Source organism: Octopus sinensis, linkage group LG10 (assembly GCF_006345805.1).
Source record: "Octopus sinensis linkage group LG10, ASM634580v1, whole genome shotgun sequence".
NCBI lineage: Eukaryota > Metazoa > Mollusca > Cephalopoda > Octopoda > Octopodidae > Octopus > Octopus sinensis.
The window spans coordinates 69755191-69769507 of NC_043006.1; the positions used below are offsets into that span (position 1 = coordinate 69755191).

At 41.4% G+C, this 14317-nt stretch overlaps 1 protein-coding gene across 2 annotated transcripts in view; it reads right to left on the reverse strand.

Annotated features, from left to right (window-relative positions):
* Positions 1-14317, reverse strand: part of LOC115216632 (excitatory amino acid transporter 1) — a 333935-nt gene that overhangs the window by 292984 nt on the left and 26634 nt on the right. The window contains exon 1 of one of the 2 annotated variants that reach the window (XM_029786116.2): positions 1078-1225. The exons of the other annotated variant lie outside the window; for it this stretch is intronic. The gene's annotated coding sequence lies outside the window, so the exon portion shown is untranslated. Of the gene's footprint in view, positions 1-1077; positions 1226-14317 lie in introns of those variants that run through there. 2 annotated transcript variants of the gene reach the window in all.

Below are 14317 nucleotides of genomic sequence, written 5' to 3' on the forward strand. Positions count from 1 at the left end.
TTCTATGCATATATAAGTGTGTGTGTATGTGTGCAAGTGCTTAAATATGAGCATATGTAAGTGTAGATATATATATATATATATATATATATATATATGCGTGTGTGTATGTGTGCTGAAGATGATGGTGATGGTGGTGGTGTTGGTAATAACAGTGGTGACACTTATACTGCTTTTGTCACTAGTAGTAGTAGTAGTAGTAAACTCGTCATGTTATTGCTGCTACTGTTGTTATCATAACACGTCCTCTTCCTCTACTTGTTACTACTGTCGTGGTGAAACCATACACACATTCATACAAAGACAAACACACACACACACACATACACACACACACTATACACACTCGCAAAAGGTATCGATAACTGTCAACAGGTAATCTATATTCCGGCTGCTGCAACAGGCTCACACACTACACATATTCATACATACATATGCGTGCATGTGTGCGTGTTTACGTGTATGCATATATATATATATATATATATATATATATATATATATAATATATATATTATATATATATTCCTGTGTGTGTGTGTGTTCATATATTAATACGCGCATACATGAATTGAAAGAAACGAGTCTGTCTATATCGACGATGTGTAGTCCGAATTATTTCATCACCTGAGCCACATACTAATTATGTAATAGCAGGGACATGGAGCTTTAAGCGTAATCCACACGTAGTAATGGCACTATATAAAAACAAAGCTGAACATTTCAGCAACAGGTACAATCCATCCGGTGAGCTTTTTCCACCCGGTTCCCGTCTATCCAGTATCACACTCAGACATACAGTTTAGCTACATAATAGAGAATCGTACTGCTAGAAATAACAACCAAGTGTTGTTGTTTTTTTAAAAAAAAAGAAAACACACAGCTAGCTTAAATGCAGGAGGATAAGTATATTTGACTACATAGTAGTTCTAGATGTAAACTACCAAAGTCCCGATGGTCATAGTTGGAACGTGTCGTTCGATCAGGGTGACCAGGGGCTAAACCACAATACAAGACAGACACCGAGTTGCATATACATATAGATATATATAGGTCTTGCTCTCTCTCCCCACTCACATTTGATGAAGCTGTTAAGTCCGATGAGGGTGAAATGGTGAACCAAGATCTGCTACAGTCCGACACACAACTGTCTCACACTAAACACCACAAGAGTTCTGCGCAAGCGTCACTTTACTTTGAATATAAACGCAAACTCCTACTACTTCTACTCATATACCTCCTACTCCCACTCTTGCATTGTCATGCTGACCACATCCTCGTCTCCTCTTCCTGCGCCTCCCTACACTTGTCGTCTGCTTCCTTTCAGATTTTTTTTTACGCGCAACACACTATTTCTCTCTCTCGTTCATTTACACACTTTCTTTCTCCTCCCCTTCTCATTCTCTCTCTAAATCATTTATATTTCTTATGTTGTGTCTTTCCTCCTCTCCCTTCGCCTCCGACTTTTGTCGTCTGCTATCTTTCTCTCTCTAATCCAGCTACTAAAACTACAACTACATTTTCCTTGCTTTCGTTCTTTCTCCCCCTTCATCTTTCTCTCTCTCTCTCTCTATCATTGATATTGTGAATTCCTCCTCTCCTACTATTTCTTCCATAAACTTCTACTTTCCTCCTCTTCCCCTGTTTTCTACTTCATAATGGTATCCTTTTGTTTCATTTACGTTTCTTCTTCTCTCCCCCTCTCCTATTCTCAATCTTTCTCGTTCATTATTCTCCTCATACCATCACCACTTCCTCATTTGTCGTCTGCTCAATTTTTACACCACTTCCCCCTCCCTCACACATTCATTCCTTTCTCTTACTTTATCACTCTTCCCCCTCCCTCTCATTCATTACATCCTTTACACCATCCAGTCCACTCCCACCACTTTTAATCACCTTCTCACCAACACCACCACACATCGTTTCTCAAGACATCCTCCTTCCCTACATTACCCATTCTGTCCCTCCTCCTCCTCTTTTATCGTCTGCCTTGTGCGAATCTTATTCCCCACTATCTTTTCTCTCTCTCTCTCACTAACTGCTCCCCCTTAGCTCCCCATCTTTTATTATAAACTCAGATCCTCCTCCTCTCATTATTCAGCATCATTCTGAGACCCCATCCCTTATTTCCCGCTCTCTTTACTACACATACTTTCTATCACTCTCCGCATCACACACACACTATCTCCCTATCTATCTATGTGTGCGTGCATACACACAAACATACATACACGTGTGCCTTTATGCTGCTACCTCTCACCTTTCTCTCTGCAATTCCCACACGTTTTCTCAAACTCCCTGTATTTTCGTCTTTCTTTCTCCTCTCACGGCATCTCTCAGACTCGCATACTCTTTCCCGCTTTTCAACCCTTCATTTAATTTCCCTACATTCAGGTTTCTCTCTCTCGGTGTGTGTGTGTGTGTGGTGTGTGTGTGTGTGTGTATGTATATATATATATATATATATATATATATACATGCACGCATACATACACACATGTACGCATGCATACATACACACGCATGCATACACACACATGCATACATACATACATTTTATATATACATATATGTGTGTGTGTGTGTGTGTGTGTGTGTGTGTGTGTGTGAGTGTGTGTGAGTGTGTGTGTGTGTGTGTTGTGTGTGTGTGTGGTGTGTGTGGTGTGTGTGGTGTGTGACAATTATTCGGTAGCCATGATAAAACTCCGAGTCTCGGATGTCGGGACGGAAACCCACGCCGCCATCTCCGAAACTCGGAGTTTTATCATGGCTACCGAATAATTGTCACATTATATTACAAATAAATTCCTCTATTTACATAATATAGAGGTCTCTCTCATTCTTTTGTTGTCTTACTATATATACACACCACTGTTTATATATATATATCCATACCTCTTACATCTGCAACTAGCTTGTTTAGTATCAACGCACGAAACTCTCGGCCCTCAAGCCACCCTGTTGCTTCTGCTAAATATTAATCAAAATTTTCCTATTTGCATCACCTATATATACCAAACACAAACATACACGCATATAAATGTATACACAAACACATACATAGACGTACACATACACGCAAACCCATATATAGTTTAAGGGGTTAAAAAGGGTATCCACTGGACCGATCCGCAGTCCATTCTAGATAATTCCAGAATCGATCAGAGCATATCCCCTAACTCGCTCCAACTTTATATGCCTTTGATAACTTCAGAAAAGCGTTATAGATGGCAATTAGTTAAGGATCATTAAAATTAACGCGTGCGCACACATTTCTTACTTGACCCCTAAATATCTAATGAAATCGTAAGGGGGCTATGGTAATACATGGTGCGTTTTGGGTACTTTAAACCTGGTGGAACTCAGCCCTACAGAGTCTGGCTATGGTTAATTTCTTCTTTGGAGAAACCAAAAGAGAGACACAGAATGAATGCTGGACTTACTTTCCTCCTCTCCCTTCACCTCCGACTTTTGTCGTCTGCTATCTTCCTCTCTCACACACACTTTCTCTCTCTCTCTCTCTCTCTAAACCAGCTACTACCACTACATTTTCCTTTTTTTCGTTCTTTCTCCCCCTTCATCTCTCTCTCTCCATTTATCATTTACATTGTGAATTCCTCCTCCTACTATTTCCTCTATAACTTCTACTCTCCTCCTCTTCCCCTGTTTTCTATTTTATGTTGATATCCTTTTGTTTCCTTTATGTTTCTTCTCTTCCCCTCTTACTCTCTCGTACATCATTCTCCTCATACCATCACCACTTCCTCATATATCGTCTGCTCATTTTTTATATCACTTCCCTTCTCCCTCATACATTCATTCCTTTTTCTTACTTAATCACTCTTCCCCAGAGAATAAATACTGGACTGTTACTCTGTCAACCTCGAAAGTATAAAAGTCAAAGTTAACCTCAGTGGAATTCGAACCATTAAACCTGGTGGAACCCAGCCCTACATAGAGTCTAGCTATGGTTAATTTCTTCTTTGGAGAAACCAAAAGAGAGACAGAGAACCATTAGAGAACCGGAGCGGATACCGAGCTAACATCCAGCTGAGTGCATTCACAACGAGGCTTGCATTTCGTCTCTATATGTGTGACACAATCGTCTCCCACGTGATAATCAGATAAAGTTATCTATCAATCGGTCTCACATAAATTATCTCTTTTACTCTCCGGTTGTCACAAGACCATGCCGCCTGATTCCTGATACTCTCCACAAGCTTGTGTGTAAGGAAAGCTGGAATTTAGTGTCAGATGTAATGGTACTGTGTCAAAATCGTTGTTCATGTTCTCATATTGATATCTAGATGTAAGTATTTACGCTGGGTTCGTGTTTTCGGTGTTGCTGCGTGAACTGTATCCTATAAGTTCGCGGTTCGACACGAACTAATTCAAGAAATAGCTAACAGAAATATGCAGTCTAATAATTGATACTAGTAAAAGATGGGTTCTGTCCCACGGCGTGGCACCTAGGGTAAGTTTTTCCTACAGCCCATCAAAGCTTTGTGACTCGATTTGGTCGATAGAATATGAAAGAAGCCTGACGTTGTGTATGTGTGTGCGTGTTATCTTTTACTAGTTTCAATCATTAGACTGCAGCCAAGCTGGGGCACCGGCTTAAAGAATTTCTAGTCGGGTGAATCCACCCCAATACTTATTTTTTATTAAGCCTGGTACTTACTTTATCGGTCTCATTTGCCAAACCGCTAAGTTACTGGAGCGTAAACACACCAACACCGGTCGTCCAGTGGTGGCGGGGGACAAACACATACAAAAACACACATTGTATGTATGTGTGTGTGTGTGTGTGTGTGTATGTATACACACATACATACACAACGGGGTTCTTTCGGTTTCCATTAACCAAATCCATTCACAAGCTTTATTCGGCCTGAAACTGTAGCAGAAGACATTTGTCCAACGTGCCATGCAGTGGGACTGAACCGGGAACCATGTGGTTTGGAAGCAAGCATTTTACCACACATCTACTGTACGGTAAGAAGTGTGTGTGTGTGTATGTGTGTGTGTGTGCGTGTGTGTGTGTGTGCGTGCGTGTGATCCCTGCCATCTTAGCTTAGCGGTTCGTCAAAAGAGGTGGATTGATTAAGTACCAAGTTTTAATAAAATACGTCGTGGGGTCGATATGTTCCACTAAACTTTTCCAAGTGGCGCTGTTGCATGGGCGCAGTCCAATGACTGAAACAATTTAAAATATTTTTTAAAAAATCGCCTTTATACATTCCTGAGGGTCAAAGACATCATAAAAACAATCAGGGAGAACAAATATCGACCGTCTGGCCACATTGAAGGACAACAGATGGACAATCATGGTGAACAAGATCAAAACGACGACCAAAGATAAGACGGCGAGATGATCCCACCTGCTACGACTAGCCAGAAACATACAGCGGTGGAAGAAATCCAGGGAGAGCTTCCTCATTCAGAAGAGATGAAGCTCTGGGAGAATATGCGCGTGCGCGTGTGTGTAGGGAGAATTCACGAAAAAAAAAAAAAAAAAAGACGAAGACAGGTGGTGTAGACAACAAACAGATGTATTAGTTTAATGCTCGGGATGTATTAGTTTAACGCCAGGAAGAAGGGGAGATAATAAAGTAGTGGGGATCCCAAAACGAAGGGTAAAAGAAAAAATTCCTATGCCAAACATGTCGAGAATTGACTTTAAATCGTCAATAACCACATGTAATTTATCACTATACATACCTCTCTGGGATATAAAGGGGAAATTATTGTCGGCTCGTATATATAACAAGTTCGGGAGTGCAAAGCAACTACTACCAGTTTCGAATGCAACCAAGTCTCTGGGTTCTCTTCATATATATACGCACAGTTTGTGAGCATGCGTGGGTACATAAAAGAGAGAGACAGAGTGCTAAAAAGTGACGTTCATACCCTACATTCGTAACGAGATCTAGTAACACCGAAACATGTCAGCAATTGTTATACTGCGAGAGATGAGACTCGCCCAGATCTTCACTCCAGTCAGTCAACATCTTAATTTGAACTTCTACAAAAATACTTTGATTTACTACATCAAATATCCTAATGTACACTTTGCAATTAAGTTTTCCCTTCTCGCAGCAAATATCCGTCGATAATTTAAACCAGTCTTTCATTTTAAGTAAGAAAATACATCCTGTGTTCGTCCACAAAAACTGTGTCTACTTTGTGGAGGCAGTCGTGGATGTGTGACAAAACGTTTGCATCCCAAACCATATGGTTCTGAGTTCAGTCTCACTGCGTGGCACCTACCTTGAGCAAAATGTTTTCTACTCTAGCCTCGGGTCGGCCAAAGCCTTGTGAGCAGATTTGGCTGACGGTAACTGAAACAATCTCATCCCGTATGTGTGTGTGTGTGTGTGTTGTGTGTGTGTGTGTGTGTGTGTGTCCATGTTTGAGTCTTTGCGTTTGTCTCCCCCGTCCTCGCATCATCGCTTGGCAACCGGTGGTGGTTAGTTTACGTTCCCGTAACTTAGCAGGCTTCAAAAAATAAAATAAATACTGGAGTCGATTTCTTTAACTAAAACCCTTCAAGGAGGTGATCCAGAATGGCCTCCGTCCAATGATTGAAACAAGATAAAAGATATATTACCCTGCTGCAGTTCTGACTAAGAACATGGTTTTCCACACAGAGATAATCCATTACCTCTACAAGCCGAACAGCTTTTACTCAGCTTAATCGGCACTCCGTCGGTTACGACGACGATTCTTTTTTTTTTCTTTACTTGTTTCATCATTTGACTGCTGCCATGCTGGAGCACCGCCTTTAGTCGAGCAAATCGACCCCAGGACTTATTCTTTGTAAGCCTAGTACTTATTCTATCGGTTCTTTTGCCGAACCGCTAAGTTACGGGGACGTAAACACACCACCATCGGTTGTCAAGCGATGTTGGGAGGACAAATCCACTCACAAGGCTTTAGTCGGCCCGAGGCTATAGAAGAAGACACTTGCCCAAGGTGCCACGCATGTGGTTGGTAAGCAAGCTACTTACCACACAGCCACTCATTTGATCCGATCAACGGAACAGCCTGCTTGGGAAATTAACGTGCAGCTGGTTGAGCACTCCAAGTAGTAGTTTTTAAGGAGATTCAGCGTGACAAGATTACAGATACAACTTTTTGCCAGCTGAGTGGAATGGAGCAACGTGAAATAAAGTGTCTTATTCGAAGACACAATGTTGCTGACGAGAATCGAACGTGCGTCCTTTTGATCGCGAGTCAAATACGCTAACCACTAACTCGCGCGCCTCAGCCGAGTAAAAGCTGTCCTGCAATATCATTTAAACAATAAAGGATGTAGTTATACAATACATAATCCATTACCTCTCCTTCCGCCAAACTGAAAGCGATTTAGGGATGGGTTCTTAACAGGATCTCGACCAACTTAACGGAATTCTTTATTCCTCCAATTCTCAACCATTTTGGTCGGCCGGATTTCAGTGAAGAAATTCTCCAACATATTTGCAACCCGCTCCACCTCAATGCAGCTCGACCTTCCGCACAGCAAGTAATTACACCACCAAAATGATCCCATTCCACTCCGACAGCGGTTAAGACACCTGGCCAAGTGGTTAGGATGCTGCACTCACGATTGCAAGGTCGTGGTTTCGATTCTCGGACCGGATGGTGTGTTGCGCTCTTGAGTAAAATCACTTCATTTCTCGGGGCCGAAACCGGACGTGGTTTCTCCTAATGATGTCTCTAGCCACTGGATCCTATAAAGGAACTGTTGAGGTAGCGAACTACCAAATGTGGTTGGAATTCCTCACTGCAACAGACTGGCGTTCCATTTAATGGGGAATTTCATGATCTTGTTCACTTCTACGCCATGGGATCCGGGTTCCTGGCCTTGTGAGACCCAAGATTTGCGACAGCGGTTACGCTTACACCAGCACATGTACATATACACTATATTCAACATGTACTGGTGATCATATTACTGGTATGGTTTCATGCCTAGAAAGCTCCACAATAAAATGTGTGTGTGTTATTTCTTGCTTGCTTCTGTCATTGGACTGCGTCCGTGCTGGAGCATCCTCTGAAAGGATTTAGTCGAACAAATCGATCTCAATACTTAATTTTAAAGTCTGACACATTTTACAGTACTATTTTGCCAAATCTTTAAGTTATGTGGATGGAAACAAACCAGCACCTGTCGTCAAGCAGTGGGGTGGGTCAAGCACAAGCACAGACACGTACGCATTTATACACACACACAAATATATGCATATATATACAATATATACACATACATGCATATATATACATACACACACGCATGCATATATATATACATACACACACGCATGCATATATATATACATACACACGCATGCATATATATATACATACACACGCATGCATATATATACATACACACGCATGCATATATATACATACACACGCATGCATATATATACATACACACGCATGCATATATATACATACACACGCATGCATATATATACATACACACACGCAATCATATATATATACATACATACACACACACACACACCACACACACTTGCACACACACACACACCACACACACACACACTTGCACACACACACACACACCACACACACACTTGCACACACACACACACACACACACACTTGCACACACACACACACACACACATATATATATATATGTATATATATATATATATACATATATATACACACACATGCATATACACACACAAACATGCATATATATACACACACACAAGCATATATACACACTTATGCATACGAAGGTCTTCCAAAAATCTCCGTCAACCAAATTCACTCAACGTATCGGAAGGCATTCACCGAAGGTGTCACGCATCAATTCTGAACCCGAGGTCACGTGGGGTCAAAGGAAGCTTCTCAACCACACAGTCGCGATGGCACCTCTTCGTCACATACTTTTATCAAACACCCATGCATATCCGTATAAAACCGCACACATACTTATACGCACATATACATAAACTCTGTACCATATGGTAATTCACATACACAGGCGCAGGAGTGGCTGTGTGGTAAGCAGCTTGCTTACCAACCACACGGCTCCAGGTTCAGTCCCACTGCGTGGCACCTTGGGCGAGTGGCTTCTACTATAGCCTTCGAGTCGACCAATGCCTTGTGAGTAGATGTGGTAGACGGAAACTGAAAGAAGCCCATCGTGTGTGTGTGTGTGTGTATATATATATATATGTATGTAATGTTTAATTGTGTGTCCCCACTGCATCGCTTGACAACCGATGTTGGTGTGTTCGCGTCCCTATAACTTAGCAAATGACACCGATAGAATATGTACTACGCTTACAAAGTTCGGGGGTCGATTTGTTCGACTAAAAGGGTAGTGCTCCAGCATGGCCGCAGTTCCATGAATGAAATAAATAAAAGTGTAAAAGAGAATACACACACGCACACCTTCGTATACACACACACACTGGAGCACGTATTCGAATTGTGTGGAAGCATTATCATGTATGTGCATGCACACACATATATAATGTAAACATATGTTCTCATATGAATGGACAAGATGCACTCACACGCATACTTGAAGTTATTTATAACTACACTTATACATACAGATATCAGAGTGATACATATACAGACATAAACATATGTTCAAATACGCACACAGACAGTTACACATTCTCACACATACATAGATACACGCAGATGGTTACAATACAAATTCACGTACGCGCCTTGAACGAACAACTTCACACAGAAATTCCTTCACACACACACACACACACACACAGTGAAATATACGTACATGCTTATATATATACATACATATCTACATAAATTTATATATACAAATGCATACACACCTACAAACTACTCCCCTTCTCTTTATCAATCTCACTACCTCCTCTTCCTCTACCCATTCCTCACTCTTACCGTCACCCCCTCATTCCTTTGTTATGCATACCCCTCTCTTTCAAAACATCCTCCCACTACCTCCTGAAGCGACGATAACACCTCCTCCCTCTCTCTTTGTTCGTTGTCCACCCCACTCCCTCTCATATTTATTACTCTCAAGCTTCAGCCCCTCCTCCCGTGACTTCTGATTCGCTGCACATCGCCACTCTCCCCTCCCTCCTCTAGCCTCTCCCACTTTAGATTTGACTTCGCGCGCGCACTTTCTCTCCCCTTCACTTCCCCCTCTGTCATCACTTTTACTGCTTCTTTCTTTCCTCTCCATTCTTCTCAGTCATTTATCCACTCTCTCACACTTAACCCTCCCTTACTCTACATTATACAAGATCCGCAATAACTTTTTTATCAATGATTCTTCCTCTCTTTATTTCCTTCTCCCTCTTTCACAAGTTTACATTCACCGTCATTCTTTCTTTCTTTCAACACACACGCACGTACGCCGTGCAGACACACACACACATACACATTAGTTGTAGGAGCCAAAAGAAAGAGTACTCGATCGAGCTGGCAGAACGGCGGCGAGCTGGCAGAATCGTTAGCACGCTGGGCGAAATGCATAGGCGTATTTCGTCTGCCGTTACGTTCTGAGTTCAAATTCCGCCGAGGTCGACTTTGCCTTTCATACTTTCGGGGTCGATAAATTAAGTACCAGTTACGATATAATCGACTTAATCCGTTTGTCTGTCCTTGTTTGTCCTCTCTCTGTTTAGCCCCTTGTGGGTAGTAAAGAAATAGATATCAAAGTTTCAGATAGGGACCGTCGGACTCTTACGCGAATTATTAGAAAGGATCACAAAAGTACAACTGCCAAAATTACTGCAGAGCTTAATGACCCACCTCGAAAACCAACCCAGTTTTCACAAAAGCTGTTCGCCGGAAACTGCACAAAGCCAGATTTCACGGGAGGGCTGCAATAAAAAAAAAACACTACTTTCAAAAACATGCGTTGCAAAGCATTTAGAGTGGAGTAAAAACCTACAGAATTTGGTCCCTAGAGCAGTGGAAGAATGTTATTTTCTCGGACGAGTTATCCTTTAACTTATTTCCTATCACCGGCCGATTATACATGTGGACACAGCCAAAAGAAGCATTTGACCCAGACTGCCTTCTTCCAACTGTTAAACATGGGAAGATCTGTGATGATCTGGCGGGCTATATCTTGGAAATCGCTGGCCCAATGGTTTCCCTTCAAGGCAGAATTAATAATCAAGACTATTTAAGCATTTTATCTGATCAAATTCATCCTATGGTTACGGAACCGTTTCCGGGAGGAAACGCAATCTTTCAGGATGCTAATGCACCAACTTACATAGCTCAAGTTGTTACTGAATGACACGAGGAACATCCTAGTGAAGCTGAACATCTTATCTGGCCACCACAGTTCCCAGATCTCAATATTATTGAACATTTAAGGTGCATTTTAGAAAAGCAAGTAAGGAGTCGATATCCTCCACCATCATCACTACAAGAACTGGAGACTGTTTTAGCTGAAGAATGGACAAAAATTCCTATCGAAACAATTCAAACTTTGTACGAATCCATAGCTCGTAGAATTCAAGATATAATTACTGCCAAAGGCGGTCCTGCCCCATATTAAAATAAATTTGTTTGAAATTTTAAGGTGTTACCATTAATTTGTCCAACCCGTGTGTATATATATATATATTTGACGGGCTTCTTTCAGTTTCCGACTGACAATGTTTTGATCAGCCCAGGGCTATAGGGGAAGACACTTGCCTGAGGAGCTGCGCAGTGGGACTGAAACCAAAGCTGCATGATAGGGAAGCAAGCTCCTTACCACATGGCCACGCCTGCGTCTACACTGTGTGTGTGAGAGGGAGAGAGAGAGAGAGAGAGAGAGAGAGAAGAGAGAGAGAGAGCGAGAGATAGAGAGAAAGAGCGAGATAGAAAGAGCGAGAGAGAGAGAACAGACAGGCAGACAGAACATACATATATGGCAGAGTCTCGTATATATAATTATGTGAGTTAGAAAACATCACTATTGAGATTAACTTTGCAATTATTATATAAAAACCCCTTCAAGGAAAGAATTCGAACCTTAACAACACCAGCTGATAATATTTTTTGCAACATTAACCCCAATGAATGCGGCAAACGGTCAGAATTCTTAATGCGACGGACCAAATAAATGGCGACATTTCTTCGGAGTTTGTGCTGAGTTCAAATGCCGCCGAAGTTAACTTTGCCTTTCATTCTTACGGGATCAACAAAATAAAGTACCAGTCGAGTACTGGGGGTCAATGCATCCCACTTTCCTTCCCTTCAAAATTGCTGATCTTTTGCTAAAAAATTGGAAGACCCTTAAATTCAATGGGGGTGAAAAGTGAAAGCTAATGGCCAAGTATGCTGATGTGAGATCTTGTCACTGAATTATGTTTACCTCAGCTGAGTAGATTTAGACGCAATCAAGACAACACACGTTTATGTATGTAGACACATATGGCGCACACACGTCATACAGCCATCTGTAAATCCCAGAAAGGATATTTTGAAATCCCTATTCAAAGCGTTTAGCAGTAGAATGTAATAGTGTCATTTGAAGAATAACTAAGAACTTGAGTATAGTTCTGCGACCTTAGTTACTAAAGAATCAGAGAGGGAGTTTTTTATTTTCATTTTTTTTATAACCCCCAATTCTAAAATGAGTGCTTATGTTGTTGCGTCAATTTTTTTAATGTACTTATGGTGAGTCCCGAAAAACTCCTTTTAAAACAAACTACAGAATAAAGACATTATCAGTAAAATAGTGTCTGAAGGTGCAATCACCTACGTTGTGAAATCTAGGAAGCAAAACTTTTCAGACACGGGTCGTTTATGTTAACGCTATTGGTTGTGAGTTTAGCGATATTTCGTCTGCCGTTACGTTCTGAGTTCAAATTCCACCGAGGCCGACTTTGCCTTTCATCCTTTCGGAGTCGATGAAATAAGTACCAGTTATGCACTAGGGTCGATGTAATTGACTTAATCCCTTTGTCTGTCCTTGTTTGTCCCCTCTGTGTTTAGCCCCCTGTGGGCGATAAAGAAATAGTTACTGGTTGTGAGCAGTTATACAGTATTGATGTATACATACATACATACATATGTTCGTGTGGGTACATGTGATGTGCATAGTGCATGTATATGTGTGTTGGGTTTGTTAGAAGTAACATCAGGATCCCTAACACTGTTAGGTCTCCAAAGACTGAATGGTAGAGCGATCGAGAGAGAGTGAGAAATAAAGTTATCATCAGACGAATAATTTTGGTCCGAATACATATTCAGTGTAGCCATGAGTTAAATGGTCGCGTTAAACTTGGATGGACGATTAATCTTACCATGCGTGGCTGTGTGGTAAGAAGTTTGACATAACAACATGGTTCTGGGCTCTGTCTCACTGCATGGCATCTTGGACGAGTGCCTTCTACTGGAGCTCCTGGCTGGCCAAAGCCTTGTGAAGGATTTGGTTAGCGGAAACTGAAAAGAAGCCCATCGCGCATGTATGTATGCACGTATGTACGTGTGTGTATGTGTGGGTGCACACATGTGAATGTGTGTGCGAGTGTGTGTGTGTGTGTCTGCACCGCCACCTCTTGACAACCGATGCTAGTTTGTTTACAACTCCGTAGGTAGCGGTTCGGCAAAAAGAAAGCGATAAAATAAGTAAAAGACTTTAACAAGAAGTACTGGAGCCCATTTGTTCGACTAAATCTTTCAAAGTAGTGCTCCAGCATGGCCGGTGTCTAATGACTGGAACAGGTAAAAGAAATGACAGACAGACAGATAGATAGATATTAATTAGCATACAAATGTAAATACACAGTATGCTTACATATATGATTGCAGACACATACTGAAATACACGCGGAAACATGCAGATACATGTACACACATCTCACACGTTACTGAAAATTTTAAACAGACATACGTTCATACACGCACGAGCAGAGAGTGAGAGAGAGAAAAAGGGAGAAACATATATAGAGATATAAATGAACAGAGAGAGAGAAAGAAATGAAACAAGACCACACACAGAGGTGGAAAGGATGTAATGTAAGTAGAGAGAGAGGAGGTAAAGAGAAAGAAAGTGAGAGAAGGGGAAGAGAGAGACAGAGGATAAGAAGAAAAGATAGACTAAATGAGAAATGGGGAAGGTTTAATGAAGGTAGTGTTTGCCGTGCAAACATATGTGCGTGTGTACATACACACAAACATACATTATGGCTGCCCCCTCGTTATCGAGTATGGCCATTGCACGAAGCTTAACTGTTACTGGTGTTCTGATCGAATGTGACTTTTTAGCTCAGCTAAAGATCTACAATGTCTTGTACAGAATTAGCAACTAAAA